The sequence below is a fragment of the Gorilla gorilla genome, chromosome 9 (assembly GCF_029281585.2).
Source record: "Gorilla gorilla gorilla isolate KB3781 chromosome 9, NHGRI_mGorGor1-v2.1_pri, whole genome shotgun sequence".
NCBI classification, from domain to species: domain Eukaryota; kingdom Metazoa; phylum Chordata; class Mammalia; order Primates; family Hominidae; genus Gorilla; species Gorilla gorilla.
This window is the reverse complement of record NC_073233.2, coordinates 93402256-93420285: the sequence shown is the minus strand read 5'-3', so window position 1 is coordinate 93420285 and position 18030 is coordinate 93402256. Positions and strand designations below refer to the sequence as shown.

The 18030-nt window shown below is 36.8% G+C and overlaps 1 protein-coding gene and 1 non-coding gene across 5 annotated transcripts in view; one reads left to right on the top strand and one right to left on the bottom strand.

Moving 5' to 3' along the window:
• DLG2 (discs large MAGUK scaffold protein 2) overlaps nt 1-18030 on the top strand; it is a 2193106-nt gene that overhangs the window by 109334 nt on the left and 2065742 nt on the right. The window lies entirely within an intron of this gene.
• Nucleotides 8559-8665, bottom strand: LOC115936441 (U6 spliceosomal RNA). Its single transcript, XR_004071915.1, has one exon. It is a non-coding gene; the product is annotated as a U6 spliceosomal RNA (small nuclear RNA).

Below are 18030 nucleotides of genomic sequence, written 5' to 3'. Positions count from 1 at the left end.
CACATTGTCAGGCTGCAAATTTTCCAAACTTTTGTGCTCTGCTTCCCTTATAAAATTGAATGCCTTTAATAGCACCCAAGTCACCTCTTGAATGCTTTGCTGCTTAGATATTTCTTCTGCCAGATACCCTAAATCATTCATCTCTCTTAAGTTGAAAGTTCTACACATCTCTAGTGCAGGGGCCAAATGCTGCCAATCTCTTTGCTAAAACACAACAGTAGTCACCTTTGCTCCAGTTCCCAACAAGTTCCTCATCTCCATCTGAGACCACCTCAGCCTGGACCTTATTGTCTATATCACTATCAAGGTTTTGGTTAAAGTCATTCAAGAAGTCTCCAGGAAGTTCCGAACTTTCCCACATTTTCCTGTCTTCTTTGAGCCCTCCAAACTTTTCCAACTTTGCGTGTTACCAAGTTCCAAAGTCACTTCCACATTTTCAGATATCTTTTCAGCATTGCCCCACTCTGCTGGTATCAATTTACTCTATTAGTCTGTTTTCATGCTGCTGATAAAGACATACCTGAGATTGGGTAATTTACAAAAGAAAGAGATTTATTTGGACTTACAGTTCCACGTGGCTGGGGAAGCCTTGCAATCGTGGTGTAAGGCAAGGAGGAGCAAGTCACATCTTACGTGGATGGTGACAGGCAAAGGGAAAAAAACTTGTGCAGGGAAACTCTCCTTATAATAACCATCAGATCTTGGGAGACTTACTTCACTATCATGAGAACAGCACAGGAAAGACCTGCCTCCATGATTCAGTTATCTCCCACTGGGTCCATCCCACAACACGTGGGAATTCATGATGAGATTTGGGTGGGGACACAGCCAAGCCATATCACCAGGTATGGTGGCATGTGCCTGTAGTCCCAGCTACTTGGGAGGATCACTTGAGTCCCAGATTCAAGACTGCAGTGAGCGAGCTATGACTGTGCCATTGCACTTCAGCCTGGGTGACAGAGTGAGACCCTGTGTCTTAAAAAAAAAAAAGAAGAAAGAAATGCTACTGATTTTTAATACATTGATTTTGTATCCTGAACATTTACTGAATTTGTTTCCCAAAGCTTTGGGGTTTTCTATGTGTATGATCATATCATCACCAAGAAGAGATCATTTGACTTCCTCTTTTTCAATTTGGATGCCATTTATTTCCTTCTACTTCCTTATTGCCCTGACTAGGACTTCTAGTATTGTGTTGAACAGGAGTGGTGAAAGTAGGAGTCATTGTCTTGTTTCAGCTTTAGGGGGAATGCCTTCAAATTTTCCACATTCAATATGACGTTGGCTATAGGTTCATCATATATGGCTTTTATTATTTTGAGGTATGTTTCTTCTATGCCTATCTTGGGGAGGGTTTTTTTTTAAATCATGATAGGATGTTGAATTTTACTGAATTTCTTTTCTGCATCTATTGAGATGATCATATCATTTTTTGATTTTAATTATCTTTATATGATGAGTTACATTTACTGATTTCCATATATTGAAATACTCTTGCATCTCTGGAATAAACCCTACTTGATCATGGTGTATTATCCTTTTGATGTGCTGTTGGATTTGGTTTTCTCATATTTTTTGAGGGTTTTTATATCTATTTTCATCAGGGATACTGGTCTGTAGTTTTTCCTTTTTTTTGTTATGTTTTTGCCTGCCTTTCATATCAGGGTGGTACTGGTTTCATAGGATGAGTTAGGGAGGATTTCCTTCCCTCAGTTTTTTGGAACAGTTTCAGTAGGACTGATACTATTTCTTTTTTGTACTTTTGGTGGAATTCAGCTGTGAATCCCTCCTGTCCTGGGTTTTCCTTTATTTGGAAAGTTTTTATTACTGATTCAATCTCACTACTCATTTTGGTCTTTTTAGGGTTTCTGTATTTTTAGGGTTCAATCTTGGAAGGTTCTATGTGTTCAGGAATTTATTCATTTCCTCTAGGATTTCTAGTTTGTCAGTGTAGAGATGTTCATAGTAGTTTCTGATTATCGATTGTATTTCTGTGGTTTCAGTTGTAATGTCTCCTTTTTTAAATTTCTGATTGAATTGTCTCTCTTCTTGGTCAATCTAGCTAGTGTTCTATCAATTTTGTTTACATTTACAGAAAACAAACTTTTCATTTGGTTGATTCTTTTTTTTGGTCTCAATTTCATTTAATTCTGCTCTGATCTTTGAATTTTTTCCTTCTGCTAGTTGCGGTTTTGGTTCCCTCTTACTCTTCTGGGTCCTTGAGGTGCAATGTTAGGTTGTTAATTTGTGATCTTTCTGTCCTTTGGATGTATAAATTTATTGCTCAAAACTTCCTTCTTAGTCTTTTCTTGTATCCCAGAGGTTTTGGTATATTGTGTCTCTTTTTATCCATTTCCAAAAGTTTTTAAATTTACATCTTAATTTTGTCCTTGACCCAAAGATTATTCAGGAGAAGAATGTTGAGTTTTCATGTGTTTGTATATTTTTGAGAGTTCCTCTTAGAATTGATTTCTAGTTGTATTCCACTGTGGTCTGAGAAGTGACTTGATATGATAATTAAGATTTAGCAGAGAGAGTCAATGTATTTGATTAGGAAAAGTAAATGGAAAATAGATTGTAATCAGGGCAATTATTGGGATTTCACTCTGTGAATTACAGAATTTTTTAGTGCTATTTGGAGACAAATTACATAACCTTACTTTGTAATCGAGGAGAACTGATTCTATTTCTTTCTTGTCATATTCTGTTAGACTTGAACTATATCTAGACTATGATAAGGATTTAGTATCATGCTTTTACTCATCACAAACCAGATCTTCAAATCCTGTATTCTCATAACCATTTATGGATAGAAGATTCATAAAACCTCACAAATTTCTACTATATGAATGAGAACCTAGCAAACAGGATAGCTATGTTATCATAACACAAAAACAAAACCAGTGTTGCCACTTCTAGTCAGTTCTTATATTACCCTGTGTTTCTCTTTATGTCATTGAGAATGAACACAAGAAAGACTGATCTGAAAATCAATAATAATGGTAGTAACCCATATTATTTTGATCACTTGCTAGATTCAAGGTATTATAAATTAAGCATTAACATAGACACTATTAATATCCTCAATTTTCAGCTGAAGAAATCAAGTCTTAAGACTAAGAGGTTTACAAAATGAAAAGTGATGATTTAGGAATTGCTGAAATTTACACAGCGGGTAAGTTGTGGAACAGAGATTCAATCAGGTCTGTTTGACACAAAAGTCCAAGTTTAACCACATATTAATCATACCTACACAAGTTCTTGCCATCATAAAATGTTTAGGTCCACTACTCACAGTATGTGCCCCCGTTAGAGAACTCATATTCCATTAATTTACTGTGTCGTATAAACAAGATACAGTTTTGAAATTAGAATAATCTAGGCGTACACTGAACAATTCTCTTACTGAATGGACTAGGTCAAAATTAGTTAGTTAAACGTGACTCTGACTTCTCCTTTTGTCTTTTATATTCTAACAATCAAATTATATTTCCTACCAACTCCAGTTATCTGACTACAGCCATACCATCCACCAAATTATTTTTAATATTGTCTTGACAGTCTACCTTATCACTCACAAATATAGATGATTCTATAGTTCCCAACTCTCAATTTTTACCTTAGCTCCCAGAAATCCTCCAAGTAATTCAAGATGATAGATGTACAACGAAAGTATATTTTCTTGAATTATTTTCCTCCAACAAAATAATTCAAGAAGATTATTGGTGTACAGCAAAAGTATATATTTCCAGAGAGCTCAATATGAAACCTCTGCCCAGTACGTAGGGGGAGTGACTCCTTCCTGAAACTCAGATACACTGAAATCAAGAGCGTATGAAAACAAAGGTAAGCAACAGAAAGAGACATTTTTAAAGAGACATTTTTAAAGATTTAAACATCTATTTAACAACTCTGTTTAAAACAAAACAGCTAATGCGTAGAGAAAACAAGTTGTAAAAATACATGAGGAATGGTGACTGTTTAGTATTCACTATTCCAAAAAGTGCTATAAGAATCTGTTAGAGGAATGATAACTGTTTAGTATTCAGTGTTCCAAAAAGTGTTGTAAGAATCTGTAAAGTACCTATACCCAGAGATGAAAGCACTTTCCACCAGGAAAGTTAGAGAAGATGTCAAAATATGAAAGATGAATTGTACTGAAAAGTAAGGTAAAATAATAAAAGCATATTCAAAAATTTCCCCTATGTGATTTTGTTCACAGATATTACCAGTTTGGCATATTCTCTGACTCTTTAAACCTAGGTGTATCTGGGCTCTGTTTCACATCCACCAATGAGCGGTAAAAACTTTGGAAGATTATTTAACTACCAGGAGGCTTACATTTCTGCATTTGTTAACAGGGATACTAGTATCTATCTTACAAAGTTGATGTGAGGATTAAAGACAGTGTTTATAATGCATCTCGCACAGTGCCTAACAAACAAACACACACAGGAAATGATACCTATAATTATTATAGATTATATAAGAACAAGAAGGACATGAATAAATCTGAGTTTTACAAAATTACTCTGCAAGGGTCTGAAATATGTATTACAAGGGAGAAGAAACTAGTAGTTGGAAAAACACCCAGAAGGTGTTCAAGAGAAAACTAAATTGTTCAAAAGAAAACTAGTGAATACTTCAACTAAAGAAGAAACAATGAGGATGGGGAACAGAAGATGACCTTGAAAGATATTTAGAAAGGTAATTAATAGGATTTTGTAACTAATCAGATTGGGGGGATTTGGGAGATTGTTGGATAATGAAGAACAGCTGTTAGAAATATCAATAGGTTAAATATAAGACATATCAAATAGGTGTTGTTATTTTTTTGAATAACAAAAAGAGACTTCTAACAGCATGACAGCAAGACCAGTCTGGTGGGAGAAGTAAATGGTATGAGCCTAAACAAAGGTGGGGTAGATCAAAATGGAGATTAAGACATGGAAGGAGCTATTAGAAAGTAGAAGTTTGTACCTTGCTGGTGATTAAATGGGGAGGCAAGAAGACATACTAGTGAAAGATAAGTGCTCATTGAAGATACTACCATTACATAAAAAGAACCCCAAAACTCATAGAGCTAATTAACTCTAAGGTTTCAACTGATAAGTTCATGTGACATAGTATTGGTTTGCTCACTATTGACATCCCAATTTGTCTCTTGAAGTACAAATTCTGGCTTGATTTTTAAAATCCATAATGTTTACCTTTTTTCTTTTGGTTCATATTAAAAACTCTATTTTTAATTTTTAAAATTTCTTTAGATTCAGAGGGTACATGTGCAGGTCTGTTATTTGGGTATATTGTATGATGTTGAGGTTTGGGCTTCTAATGATCCCATTGCTAACTGAACGTATTACCCAATAAGTAGTTTTTCAACCCTTTCTCCCTTCCCTCCCTTTCCCCTTCTAGAATCCTCAGTGTTTATTTTTTCCCATCTTTTTGGCCATGTACACTCAATGTTTAGCTCCCACTTATAAGTGAGAATATGCTGTGTTTTGTTTTCTCTTTCTGTGTTAATTCACTTAGAATAATGGCCTCCAGCTGCATCCATGTTGGTGCAAAGGTCATGATTTTGTTCTTTTTTATGGCTGTGTAGTATTCCATGGTGTATACGTACCACATTTACTTTGTCCAGTTTACTGTTGATGGGCAACTGGGTTGATTCCATGTTTTTGCTGTTGTGAATAGTGCTGCAGTAAATAAAATGAGTGCAGGAGTTTTTTTGGTAGAACAGTTTATTTTCCTTTTGGTATATTACCAGTAATGGGATTGCTGGGTCGAATGATAATTTCATTTTCAGTTCTTTGAGAAGTCTCCACACTGCTTTCCAAGGGACTAAACTAATTTACATTCCCACCAATAGTGTATAAGCATTCCCTTTTTTCTGCAACCTCACCAATATCTGTTATTTTTTGACTTTTTATTAAAAAGTTGTTACTAAAGAAGTTGTATTAGTATGACATGTATCACATTGAGCAAGAATAAACCTGGCTAGGAGACTGATTTATTAAATGATGGTTTTATCCATTTTTGACAGTGATAGTAAAGTAGGCACTGTTTAACTCAAGATATGTTATCTATAAATATGGTTATATTATTAATAGAGAAAGGTCACAATATAATATTTATAGATACAGTATCCAAAGGCACTTAATTATTTGATGAAGATAGTCAAATATTAGTTTTTAAATATCTCAACCCTTGTTTTAGAATATAAACTGTAGGCATTCCACTCTACAGTTAACTTCAGCATAGTCACTTCAACTAAAGTACTTATCCATTGTGTTCTATCTACATCTTTGCTAAAGGAATGATGAGAACCCCTTAGTAGTGTGGCCAAGGAAATAATCTTTGCTTTGCACCAGGTTGGAGTTCTTTGTTATTGCTATTTTTTGAATCCCTTCATGCTAGTTCCACAGAAATCTTTCATTTGATGCCCTTTCTCCTGTGCTTATTGCTGTACCTGTTCTTTGGCAATGGACAGGGGAAAAGAGCCACTCCCTCACTGTAATCCACACTGAAAATGGATCTCCTATTATATAATATTATGATCCTTCCTGAGAAACACCATGGAACTGCAGTCAAATATTTTTGTTTTTCCCATTGGTATGAACAATTAATACTTCATTTTGGAGCTTCAAAGGTTTACCAGCCTGGGCAACATAGTAAGACCCCATCTCTGCAAAAAACAAGAAATTAGCCAGGCTTGGTGGCACGTGCGTGTAGTCCTAATGCCTGTGGTCCTAGCTATTTGGGAGGCTGAGGCTGGAGGATCACTTGAGCCCAGGAGTTTGAGGCTGCAGTGAGCTATAATCCCACCACTGCACTTTAGCCTGGGCAACAGAGTGTCTCTAACCAGAAAAAAAAAAAAAAAAGAAACTTCAAATGTTTACAGTGTGTTGGAAAATCCCTATTTGGTGTTTGAATAATTGAAACATTTAATCTTAATGAAGGATGAAGCCTCAGTGATAAATTTCCAAGACATGCATAATCCCTTATATTGCATTCTTGAAAGATATCATTTAGGTTCTGCTTGATTACTTGCAGTAATGGGATGCTCAGTCTCTGAGGCAACCCATTTTATTGTTAGATGGGTTCAGTTGTTAAATTGTTATAATCTCTGTTCTAAGACAGATGCCATTGAATTCTTGAAATTAATAACTCAAATCTATTGGCTTCTTACTGTTCTTAGGATTAAGACATATTTCTTTTTTTAATTTTATTATTATTATACTTTAAGTTTTAGGGTACATGTGCACAACATGCAGGTTTGTTACATATGTATACATGTGCCATGTTGGTATGCTGCACCCATTAACTCGTCATTTAGCATTAGGTACAACTCCTAATGCTATCCCTCCCCTCTTCCCCCACCCCACAACAGGCCATGGTGTGTGATGTTCCCCTTCCTGTGTCCATGTGTTCTCATTGTTCAATTCCCACCTATGAGTGAGAACATGCGGTGTTTGGTTTTTTGTCCTTGCGATAGTTTGCTGAGAATGAGGTTTCCAGCTTCATCCATGTCCCTACAAAGGACATGAACTCATCATTTTTTATGGCTGCATAGTATTCCATAGTGTATATGTGCCACATTTTCTTAATCCAGTCTATCATTGATGGACACTTGGGTTGGTTCCAAGTCTTTGCTATTGCAAATAGTGCTGCAATAAACATAATATGTGCATGTGTCTTTATAGCAGCATGATTTATAATCCTTTGGGTATATACCCAGTAATGGGATGGCTGGGTCAAATGGTATTTCTAGTTCTAGATCCCTGAGGAATCGCCACACTGACTTCCACAATGGTTGAACTAGTTTACAGTCCCACCAACAGTGTAAAAGTGTTCCTATTTCTCCACATCCTTTCCAGCACCTGTTGTTTCCTGACTTTTTAATGATTGCCATTCTAACTGGCGTGAGATGATATCTCACTGTGGTTTTGATTTGCATTTCTCTGATGGCCAGTGATGATGAGCATTTTTCATGTGTTTTTTGGCTGCATAAATGTCTTCTTTTGAGAAGTGTCTGTTCACATCCTTTGCCGACTTTTTGATGGGGTTGTTTGTTTTTTTTTTCTTGTAAATTTGTTTGAGTTCATTGTAGATTCTGGATATTAGCCCTTTGTCAGATGAGTAGATTGCAAGAATTTTCTCCCATTCTGTAGGTTGCCTGTTCACTCTGATGGTAGTTTCTTTTGCTGTGCAGAAGCTCTTTAGTTTAATTAGATCCCATTTGTCAATTTTGGCTTTTGTTGCCATTGCTTTTGGTGTTTTGTACATGAAGTCCTTGCCCATGCCTAAGGATTAAGACATATTTCTTATCCTGGCCTATCAGTTCTTCCCGGTATGACTTCTGCCTACCTCTTTAGCCTCTCATATTGTATGATTCTTTTCTTAACCAATCACTTCTAGCCAGACTGGCCTTCTTTTAGTTTTTCTTTCTTTGTTTTACTCTTCTACAGAGCCTTTTCTTTTGCTTTCCTTCATCCTAGGTAGCTCTCTTCCTAATTTTCTTTCATCTTTCACAAAACTAACCTGTTTTTTTTTTAATTAAAAACATGGGGCACTCCATGAATTTGTGTGTCATCCTTGTGTAGGGGCCCTGCTAATCTTCTCCGTATCATTCCAGTTTTAGTATGTGTGCTGCTGAAGTGAGCACCGAACTAATCTTTGTCTTTTAGATCTCAGCACAATCATTTCTTCAATTAAGCATTCCATGATCTGCCTCATTAGATCAAATTCTCCAGTTATATGCATTCATAGTGCTCTGTACTTCTTTGTAGCTAATATCACAGTTGTGATTTTAATTCATCAGTGATTCATAGATTAATGTCTTTTTAACCTCTATCCCAGTATTTCCGTTCACTATGTATCATCAGCATTTATCACAGCACCTGACTCATGGCAGGTATGCAGTAAATATTAGTTGAATAAAATGAATGAAAAATAATAATAGGTCTGCTTTTTAGATACATCGGAAGATATCGGTTCTTCAATGTGACAATTCTTTAAAAAATGTTGAGACAGCTAAAACGTGTGTTTGTCTTTCAGAAGAAAAGGCTATACATATCCTGTCCTTAGATTGTCTTTCGTCTGACAAACCAGAGCCCTCCACCATCCTGGTTGCTTGCTCTCCTCTGCAAGCATTCGGGTTAGTCAATGTGCCTTGTACTGTGTAGTAAGGCACTTACTTCTTAAAGTAATGCCCAACTTTTCAGAATTCCTTTAGGTTCCAAAAATCTATGTTAGAATAAGAAATAGCTTTTATGAGATTAGCCTCTAGAGTATGATTTTAAGCTTTTGGTTTATTTTACATGCAGTAGTTTAATTTCCATATAGGTAATCTTTTGAAGAAAAACTCTTGGTTTCTGTTAGATTTATTTTTTTTCAGGACTCAGGTGTAGATAAGCATGGGATTCCTTGAACCGTGATTAAAAGAAATTTACTTCTGTAAGCCCTAAAACTCACTATGAAATTTTTTATGCAAGTGAAATCATGAGCTTCAAAATCAGTAATATGCAGTAAATATTTCTTGGGCAGCATTTCACAATAAAAACCCATATTCACTCTTGTGATTTAGGAGGAAACAATGAAAGTTGCAGCATGTATAAATTAAAGACTGAAATAAACTATACTATTACTTTTTTATATGCTTCAACATCAACATGGTCAATATATGTATATGTTGGTCATTGTTAGCCTTTCTCATCTAGATTAGATAACAAGTTAATAAATGTTTATTGCTTGTCTACTATCTGTCAGATGCTAAGCTAGGTGCTATTTTACTGTCTCAGAATAATAGCTTATTTTTCTGTTTATAAACTTAATACAATTTCAAAGTAGAATATTTGGAAAATACAAAGAACACAAATACTTTTACCCTCTACTGTTAACACTTTGGTATGTTTGTTTTTATTTAATATTCATTTAATAACTATTGAGTGCATGTAATTTGCCATCAATTGTTCTAGAAACTAGAGATATATCAGTTAACAAAATAGATGAAATTCTTGTTCTTATGGAGCTTACAACCTAGTGAGGAGAGATGTAAAATAAATAAAGTATTTAATAGGTCAGCTGGTAAGCACCACAAAAAATAAAACAGAGTAGGGGGATAAAGAACATACCTAAGGTAGAAAGGAAAGGCATTTCTAATAAAGTGACATTGATTAGAGAGCCGAATGACTTGAGAGAGATATAGGGTTAATCAGGCAGAGGGAATAGCAAGTGCAAGGGCCTTGTGGCAGGAGTGTACATGGTGTAGATGGCATGTTGGAGAAACATCAAGCATGTCACTGTGGCTGCAGCAGAGTGAGCAAAGGAGGGATCTGACTTGTGTTTAAAAAGATCCTCTGTCAAGCTGGATGGAGAATGACTTTGACGAGTTGACATAAGTAAGCTTCACATGATTGGTAATAACAAACTTCTCCGAGCTAAAGGAGGATGTTTGAACCCATTGCAAATAAGCTAAAAACCTTGAAAGAAGATTAGATGAATGGCTAACTAGAATAAACAGCATAGAGAAGACCTTAAATGACCTGATAGAGCTGAAAACCATGGCACGAGACCTACATGATGTATGCACAAGCTTCAGTAGCAATTTGATCAAGTGAAAGAAAGGGTATAAGTGATTGAAGATCATATGAATCAAATGAAGTGAGAAGAGAAGTTTAGAGAAAAAAGAGTGAAAAGAAATGAACAAAGCCTCCAATAACTATGGGACTACATGAAAAGACCAAATCTACGTCTGATTGGTGTACTGGAAAGTGATGGGAGAACGGAACCAAGTTGGAAAACACTCTGCAGGATATTATCCAGGAGAACTTCCCAGACCTAGCAAGGAAGTCCAACATTCAAATTCAGGAAATACAGAGAACACCACAAAGATACTCCTTGAGAAGAGCAACTCCAAGACACATAATTGTCAGATTCACCAAAGTTGAAACGAAGGAAAAAATGTTAAGGGCAGCCAGAGAGGTCGGGTAATCCACAAAGGGAAGCCCACCACACTAACAGCTGATCTCTCGGCAGAAACTCTACAAGCCATAAGAGAGAGGGGTCCAATATTCAACTTTCTTAAAGAAAAGAATTTTCAATCCAGAATTTCATATCCAGCCAAACTAAGCTTCATAAGTGAGGGAGAAATAAAATCCTTTACAGACAAGCAAATGCTGAGAGATTTTGTCACCACCAGGCCTGCCTTACAAGAGCTCCTGAAAGAGGCACTAAAAATGGAAAGCAACAACTGGTACCAGCCACTGCAAAATCATGCCAAATTGTAAAGACCATTGATGCTAGGAAGAAACTGCATCAACTAACAAGCAAAATAACCAGCTAACATCATAATGACAGGATGAAATTCACACATAACATTATTAACCTTAAATGTAAATGGGCTAAATGCCCCAATTAAAAGACACAGACTGGCAAATTGGATAAAGAGCCAAGACCCATCAATGTGCTGTACTCATGAGACCCATCTAACGTGCAGACACACACATAGGCTTAAAATAAAGGGATGCAGGAAGATCTACCAACAAAATGGAAAACAAAAAAAAGCAGGAGTTACAATCCCAGTCTGATAAAACAGACTTTAAACCAACAAAGATCAAAAGAGACAAGGCCATTACATAATGATAAAGGGATCAATTCAACAAGAAGAGCTAACTGTCCTAAATATATATGCACCCAATACAGGAGCATCCAGATTCATAAAGCAAGTCCTTAGAGATCTACAAAGAGACTTAGACTCCCACACAGTAATAGTTGGAGGCTTTAACACCCCACTGTCAACATTAGACAGATCAACGAGACAGAAAGTTAACAAGGATATCCAGGACTTGAACTCAGCTCTGCACCAAGCGGACCTAATAGACATCTACAGAACTCTCCACCCCAAATCAACAGAATATACATTCTTCTCAGCACCACATTGCACTTATTCCAAAACTAACCACATAGTTGGAAGTAAAGCACTCCTCAGCAAATGTAAAAGAACAGAAATTATAACAAACTGTCTCTCAGACCACAGTGCAATCAAATTAGAACTCAGGATTAAGAAACTCACTCAAAAATCACACAACTAGGTAGAAACTGAACAACCTGCTCCTGAATGATTACTGGGTGCATAATGAAATAAAAGCAGAAATAAAGATGTCCTTTGAAACCAATGAGAACAAAGACACAACATACCAGAATCTCTGGGACACATTTAAAGCAGTGTGTAGAGGGAAATTTATAGCACTAAATGCCCACTAGAGAAAGTAGGAAAGATCTAAAATTGAAACCCTAACATCACAATTAAAAGAACTGGTGAAACAAGAGCAAACACATTCAAAAGCTAGCAGAAGCCAAGAAATAACTATGATCAGAGCAGAACTGAAGGAGACAGAGATACAAAAAACCCTTCAATAAATCAATGAATCCAGGAGCTGGTTTTTTGAAAAGATCAACAAAATAGATAGACCACTAGCAAGACTAATAAAGAAGAAAAGAGAGAAAAATCAAATAGACACAATAAAAAATGATAAAGGGGATATCACCACTGATCCCACAGAAATACAAACTACCATCAGAGAATACTATAAACACCTCTATGCAAATAAACTAGAAAATCTAGAAGAAATGGATAAATTCCTGGACACATACACCCTCCCAAGACTAAACCAGGAAGAAGTTAAATCCCTGAATAGACCAAAAACAAGTTCTGAAATTGAAGCAATAATTAATAGCCTACCAACCAAAAAAAGTCCAGGACCAGATGGATTCACAGCTGGATTCTACCAGAGGTACAAGGAGGAGCTAGTACCATTCCTTCTGAAACTATTCCAATCAATTGAAAAAGCGGGAATCCTCCCTAACTCATTTCATGAGGCCAGCATCGTCCTGATACCAAAGCCTGGCAGAGAAACAACAAAAAAAGATAATTTTAGACCAATATCCCTGATGAACATCAATGTAAAAATCCTCAATAAAATACTGGCAAACCAAATCCAGCAGCACATCAAAAATCTTATCCACCACGATCAAGTCGGCTTCAGCTCTGGGATGCAAGGCTGGTTCAACATATGCAAATCAATATATGTAATTCATCATATAAGCAGAACAAAGACAAAAACCACATAATTATCTCAATAAATGCAGAAAAGCCTTTGACAAAATTCCACAGCCCTTCATGCTAAAAACTCTCAATAAACTAGGTATTGATGGGATATATCTCAAAATAGTAAGAGCTCTTTATGACAAACCCACAGCCAATATCATACTGAATGGGCAAAAACTGGAAGCATTCTCTTTGAAAACTGGTGCAAGACAGGGATGCCCTCTCTCACCACTCCTATTCAACATAGTGTTGGAAGTTCTGGTCAGGGCAATCAGGCAGTAGAAAGAAATTAAGGGTATTCAATTAGGAAAAGAGGAAGTCAAATTGTTCCTGTTTGCAGATGACATGATTGTATATTTAGAAAACCCCATTGTCTCAGCCCAAAATCTCCTTAACCTGATAAGCAAATTCAGCGAAGTCTCAGGATACAAAATCAATGTGCAAAAATCACAAGCATTCCTATACACCAATACACCAATAACAGACAAACAGAGAGCCAAATCATGAGTGAACTTCCGTTCACAATTGCTTCAAAGAGAATAAAATACCTAGGAATCCAACTTACAAGGGATGTGAAGGATCTCTTCAAGGAGAACTACAAAGCACTGCTCAATGAAGTAAAAGAGGATGAAACAAATGGAGGAACATTCCATGCTCATGGGGAAGAATCAATATTGTGAAAATGGCCATACTGTCTAAGGTAATTTATAGATTCAATGCCATCCCCATCAAGCTACCAATGACTTTCTTCACAGAATTGGAAAAAAATACCTTAAAGTTCATATGGAATCAAAAAAGAGCCTGCATTGCCAAGACAATCCTAAGCCAAAAGAACAAAGCTGGAGGCAGCACGCTACCTGACTTCAAACTATACTACAAGGCTGCAGTAACCAAAACAGCATGGTACTGTTACCAAAACAGAGATATAGACCAATGGAACAGAACAGAGTCCTCAGAAATAATACCACACATCTACAACCATCTGATATTTGATAAACCTGACAAAAACAAGAAATGGGGAAAGTTTTCCCTATTTAATAAATGGTGCTGGGAAAACTGGCTAGCCATATGTAGAAAGCTGAAACTGGATCCCTTCGTTACACCTTATACAAAAATTAATTCAAGATGGATTAAAGACTTAAATGTTAGACCTAAAACCATAAAAACCCTAGAAGAAAACCTAGGCAATACCATTCAGGACATAGGCATGGGCAAGGACTTCATGACTAAAACACCAAAAGCAATGGCAACAAAAGCCAAAATAGACAAATGGGATCTAATTAAAGTAAAGAGCTTCTGCACAGCAAAAGAAACTACCATCAGAGTGAACAGGCAACCTACAGAATGGGAGAAAATTTTTGCAATCTACCCATCTGACAAAGGGCCAATATCCAGAATCTACAAAGAACTTAAACAAATTTACAAGAAAAAAATCAAACAACCCCCTCAAAAAGTGGGTGAAGGATATGAACAGACACTTCTCAAAAGAAGACATTTATGCAGCCAACAGACACATGACAAAATGCTCATCATCACTGTCCCTCCTCCTCCTCCTCCTCCTCCTTCTCTTCCTTCTTGAGACAGGGTCTCAGTGTGTTGCCCAGGCTGGAGTACAGTGACGTGATCATAGCTCACTGCCGCCTCAATCTCCAGGGCTCAAGTGATCCTCATGCCTCAGCCTCCTGAATAGCTGGGACTACAGGTGTGTGCCTCCATGCCCAACTAATTTTTTGATTTTTAGTAGAAATAAGGTCTTGCTATGTTACCTGGCTCAGTCTTGAACTCCTGAACTCAATCCGTCCTCCCACCTTAGGCTCCCAAGGTGTTGGGATTACAGGCATGGGTCACCATTCCTGGTCTTTGTTTCTTTTCTTATAAAGCCACCAGTTCCACTCCCATGATAACCCATTAATCTATGAATAGGATTAATTCATTCATGAAGGCAGAACCTTCATTATCCAATCACCTTTTAAAAACCCTACTGTTCAATTCTGTCATATTGGAGATAAGTTTCAACTTACATTTTGGAGGGAACATTCAAACCATAGCACCCATCCTGGATACTTTGTGAATAGGTTATATGGGAAAACAGGGAGACTGGTTAGAAGTCAACTGCAATGGAAAAGGAAAGAGAATATAGTGACTCAGATCAAAGAGTTGAGAAGTGGCTGGATACCAAATATATATTGTCATTAGAATTTGTCGATGGCTCAAAGTAGGGGAGTAAGAAAAGAAGTGTCAAGAAAAGTATTTTCCTTCAGTCTTTTAAAACTTAACCTTAAAAAGCTTGAATGCAAAAAGGTATAAAATATAATGGTACAGTGTAATTACTATACAGTGTAATAATCACCTCTGTAGGTATCCCTGAAATATATAGTTTAGTTTGCTTGTTTATGAATGTTATATAAATTGAATAATACTTTATGTATTCTTTTGGTTCTTTCTTCTTCATACTGGAGTATGCTTATGAGTTTCTTCTATATTGTAGGGAATAGTGTTAGTTTGTTCATTTTTTATTGGTATATGTCATTCTATTGCAGGATTATGCTGTAATGTATCCATTCTAGAGTGTGTAGACATTTGGGTTGTTTCCAGCCTTTGCTATTAAAATCAATGCTGCTATGAACATCTTTATATGTGTATCCAGGTACACATGAGTTTTTCTAGAGTATATTTCTTTTTTAAAAATTTTACTTTAAGTTCTGGAATACATGTGCAGAACGTGCCGGTTTGTTACATAGGTATATGTGTGCCATGGTGGTTTGCTGCACCTATCAACCCATCATCTAGGTTTTAAGCCCCATATGCATTAGGTATTTGTCCTAATGCTCTCCCTCCCCTTGCCCCCAACCCCTCGACAGGCCTCAGTGTGTGATGTTCCCCTCCCTGTGTCCATGTGTTCTCATTGTTCAGCTCCAATTTATAAGTGAGAACATGCGGTGTTTGGTTTTCTCTTCCTATGTTAGTTTGCTGAGAATGATGGCTTCCACCTTCATCCATGTCCCTGCAAAGGACATGAACTCATTCTTTTTATGGCTGCATAGTATTCCATGGTATATATGTGCCACATTTTTTTTCTTTTTATTATACTTTAAGTTCTGGGTTACGTGTGCAGAACGTGCAGTTTTGTTACACAGGTATACACGTGTCATGGTGGTTTGCTGCACCCATCAACCCGTCACCTACAGTAGGTATTTCTCCTAATGTTATCCCTCCCCTAGCCCACCACCCCACACAGGTCCTGGTGTGTGATGTTCCCCTCCCTGTCTCCATGTGTTCTCATTGTTCAACTCCCACTTATGAATGAAAACATGAGCTGTTTGGTTTTCTGATCTTGTGATAGTTTGCTGAGAATGATGGTTTCCAGCTTCATCCACGTACCTGCAAAGGACATTAACTCATCCTTTTTTATGGCTGCATAGTATTCCATGGAGTATATGTGCCACATTTTCTTAATCCAGTCTATCATTGGTGGACATTGGGGTTGGTTCCAAGTCTTTGCTATTGTGAATAATGCCACAATAAACATACGTGTACATGTGTCTTTATCGTAGAATGATTTATAATCCTTTGGGTATATGCCTAGTAATCGGATTGATGGGTCAAATGGTATTTCTAGTTCTAGATCCTTATAGAATTGCCACACTGTCTTCCACAATGGTTGAACTAATTTATACTCCCACCAACAATGTAAAAGAGTTCCTATTTTTCACAACCTCTCCAGCATCTGTTGTTTCCTGACTTTTTAATGATCACCATTCTGACTGGTGTGAGATGGTATCTAATTGTGGTGTTGATTTGCATTTCTCTAATGACCAGTGATGATGAGCATTTTTTCATATGTCTGTTGGCTACCTAAATAAATGTCTTCTTTTGAGAAGTGTTTGTTCATATCCTTTGCCCATTTTTTGATGGGTTGTTTGCTTTTTTCTTATAAATTTGTTTAAGTTCTTTGTAGATTCTGGGTATTAGCCCTTTGTCAGATGGGTAGATTGCAAAAATTTTCTCCCATTCTGTAGGTTGCCTGTTCACTCTGATGATAGTTTCTTTTGCTGTGCAGAAGCTCTTTAGTTTAATGAGATCCCATTTGTCAACTTTGACTTTTGTTGCCATTGCTTTTGGTGTTTTAGACATGAAGCCTTTGCCCATGCCTATGTCCTGAATGGTATTTCACAGGTTTTCTTCTAGGATTTTTATGGTCCTAGGTCTTATGTTTAAGTCTTTGGTCCATGTTGAGTTGATTTTTGTATAAGGTGTAAGGAAGGAGTCCAGTTTCAGTTTTCTGCATATGGCTAGCCAGTTTTCCCAGCACCATTTATTAAATAGGGAATCTTTTCCCCATTGCTTGTTTTTGTCGGGTTTCTCAAAGATCAGGTGGTGGTAGATGTGTGTTGTTATTTCTGAGGCCTCTGTTCTAGTCCATTGGTTTATATATATGTTTTGGTACCAGTACCATGCTGTTTTGTTTACTGTAGACTTGTAGTAAAGGTTGAAGTCAGGTAGTGTGATGCCTCCAGCTTTGTTCTTCCTGCCAAGGATTGTCTTGGCTATGGGAGCTCTTTTATGGTTGCATATGAAATTTAAAGTATTTTTTTCCAATTCTGTGAAGAAAGTCAGTGGTAGCTTGATGGGGATAGCATGGAATCCATAAATTACTTTGGGCAGTAATGCCATTTGCACAATATTGATTCTTGCTATCCATGAGCGTGGAATGTTTTTGCATTTGTTTGTGTCCTCTCTTATTTCCTTGAGCAGTGGTTTGTAGTTCTCCTTGAAGAGGTCCTTCACATCTCTTATAAGTTTTATTCCTAGGTACTGTAGTCTGTTAGTAGCAATTGTGAATGGGAGTTCACTCATGATTTGGCTCTCTGTCTGTTATTGGTGTAGAGGAATGCTTGTGATTTTACACATTGATTTTGTAA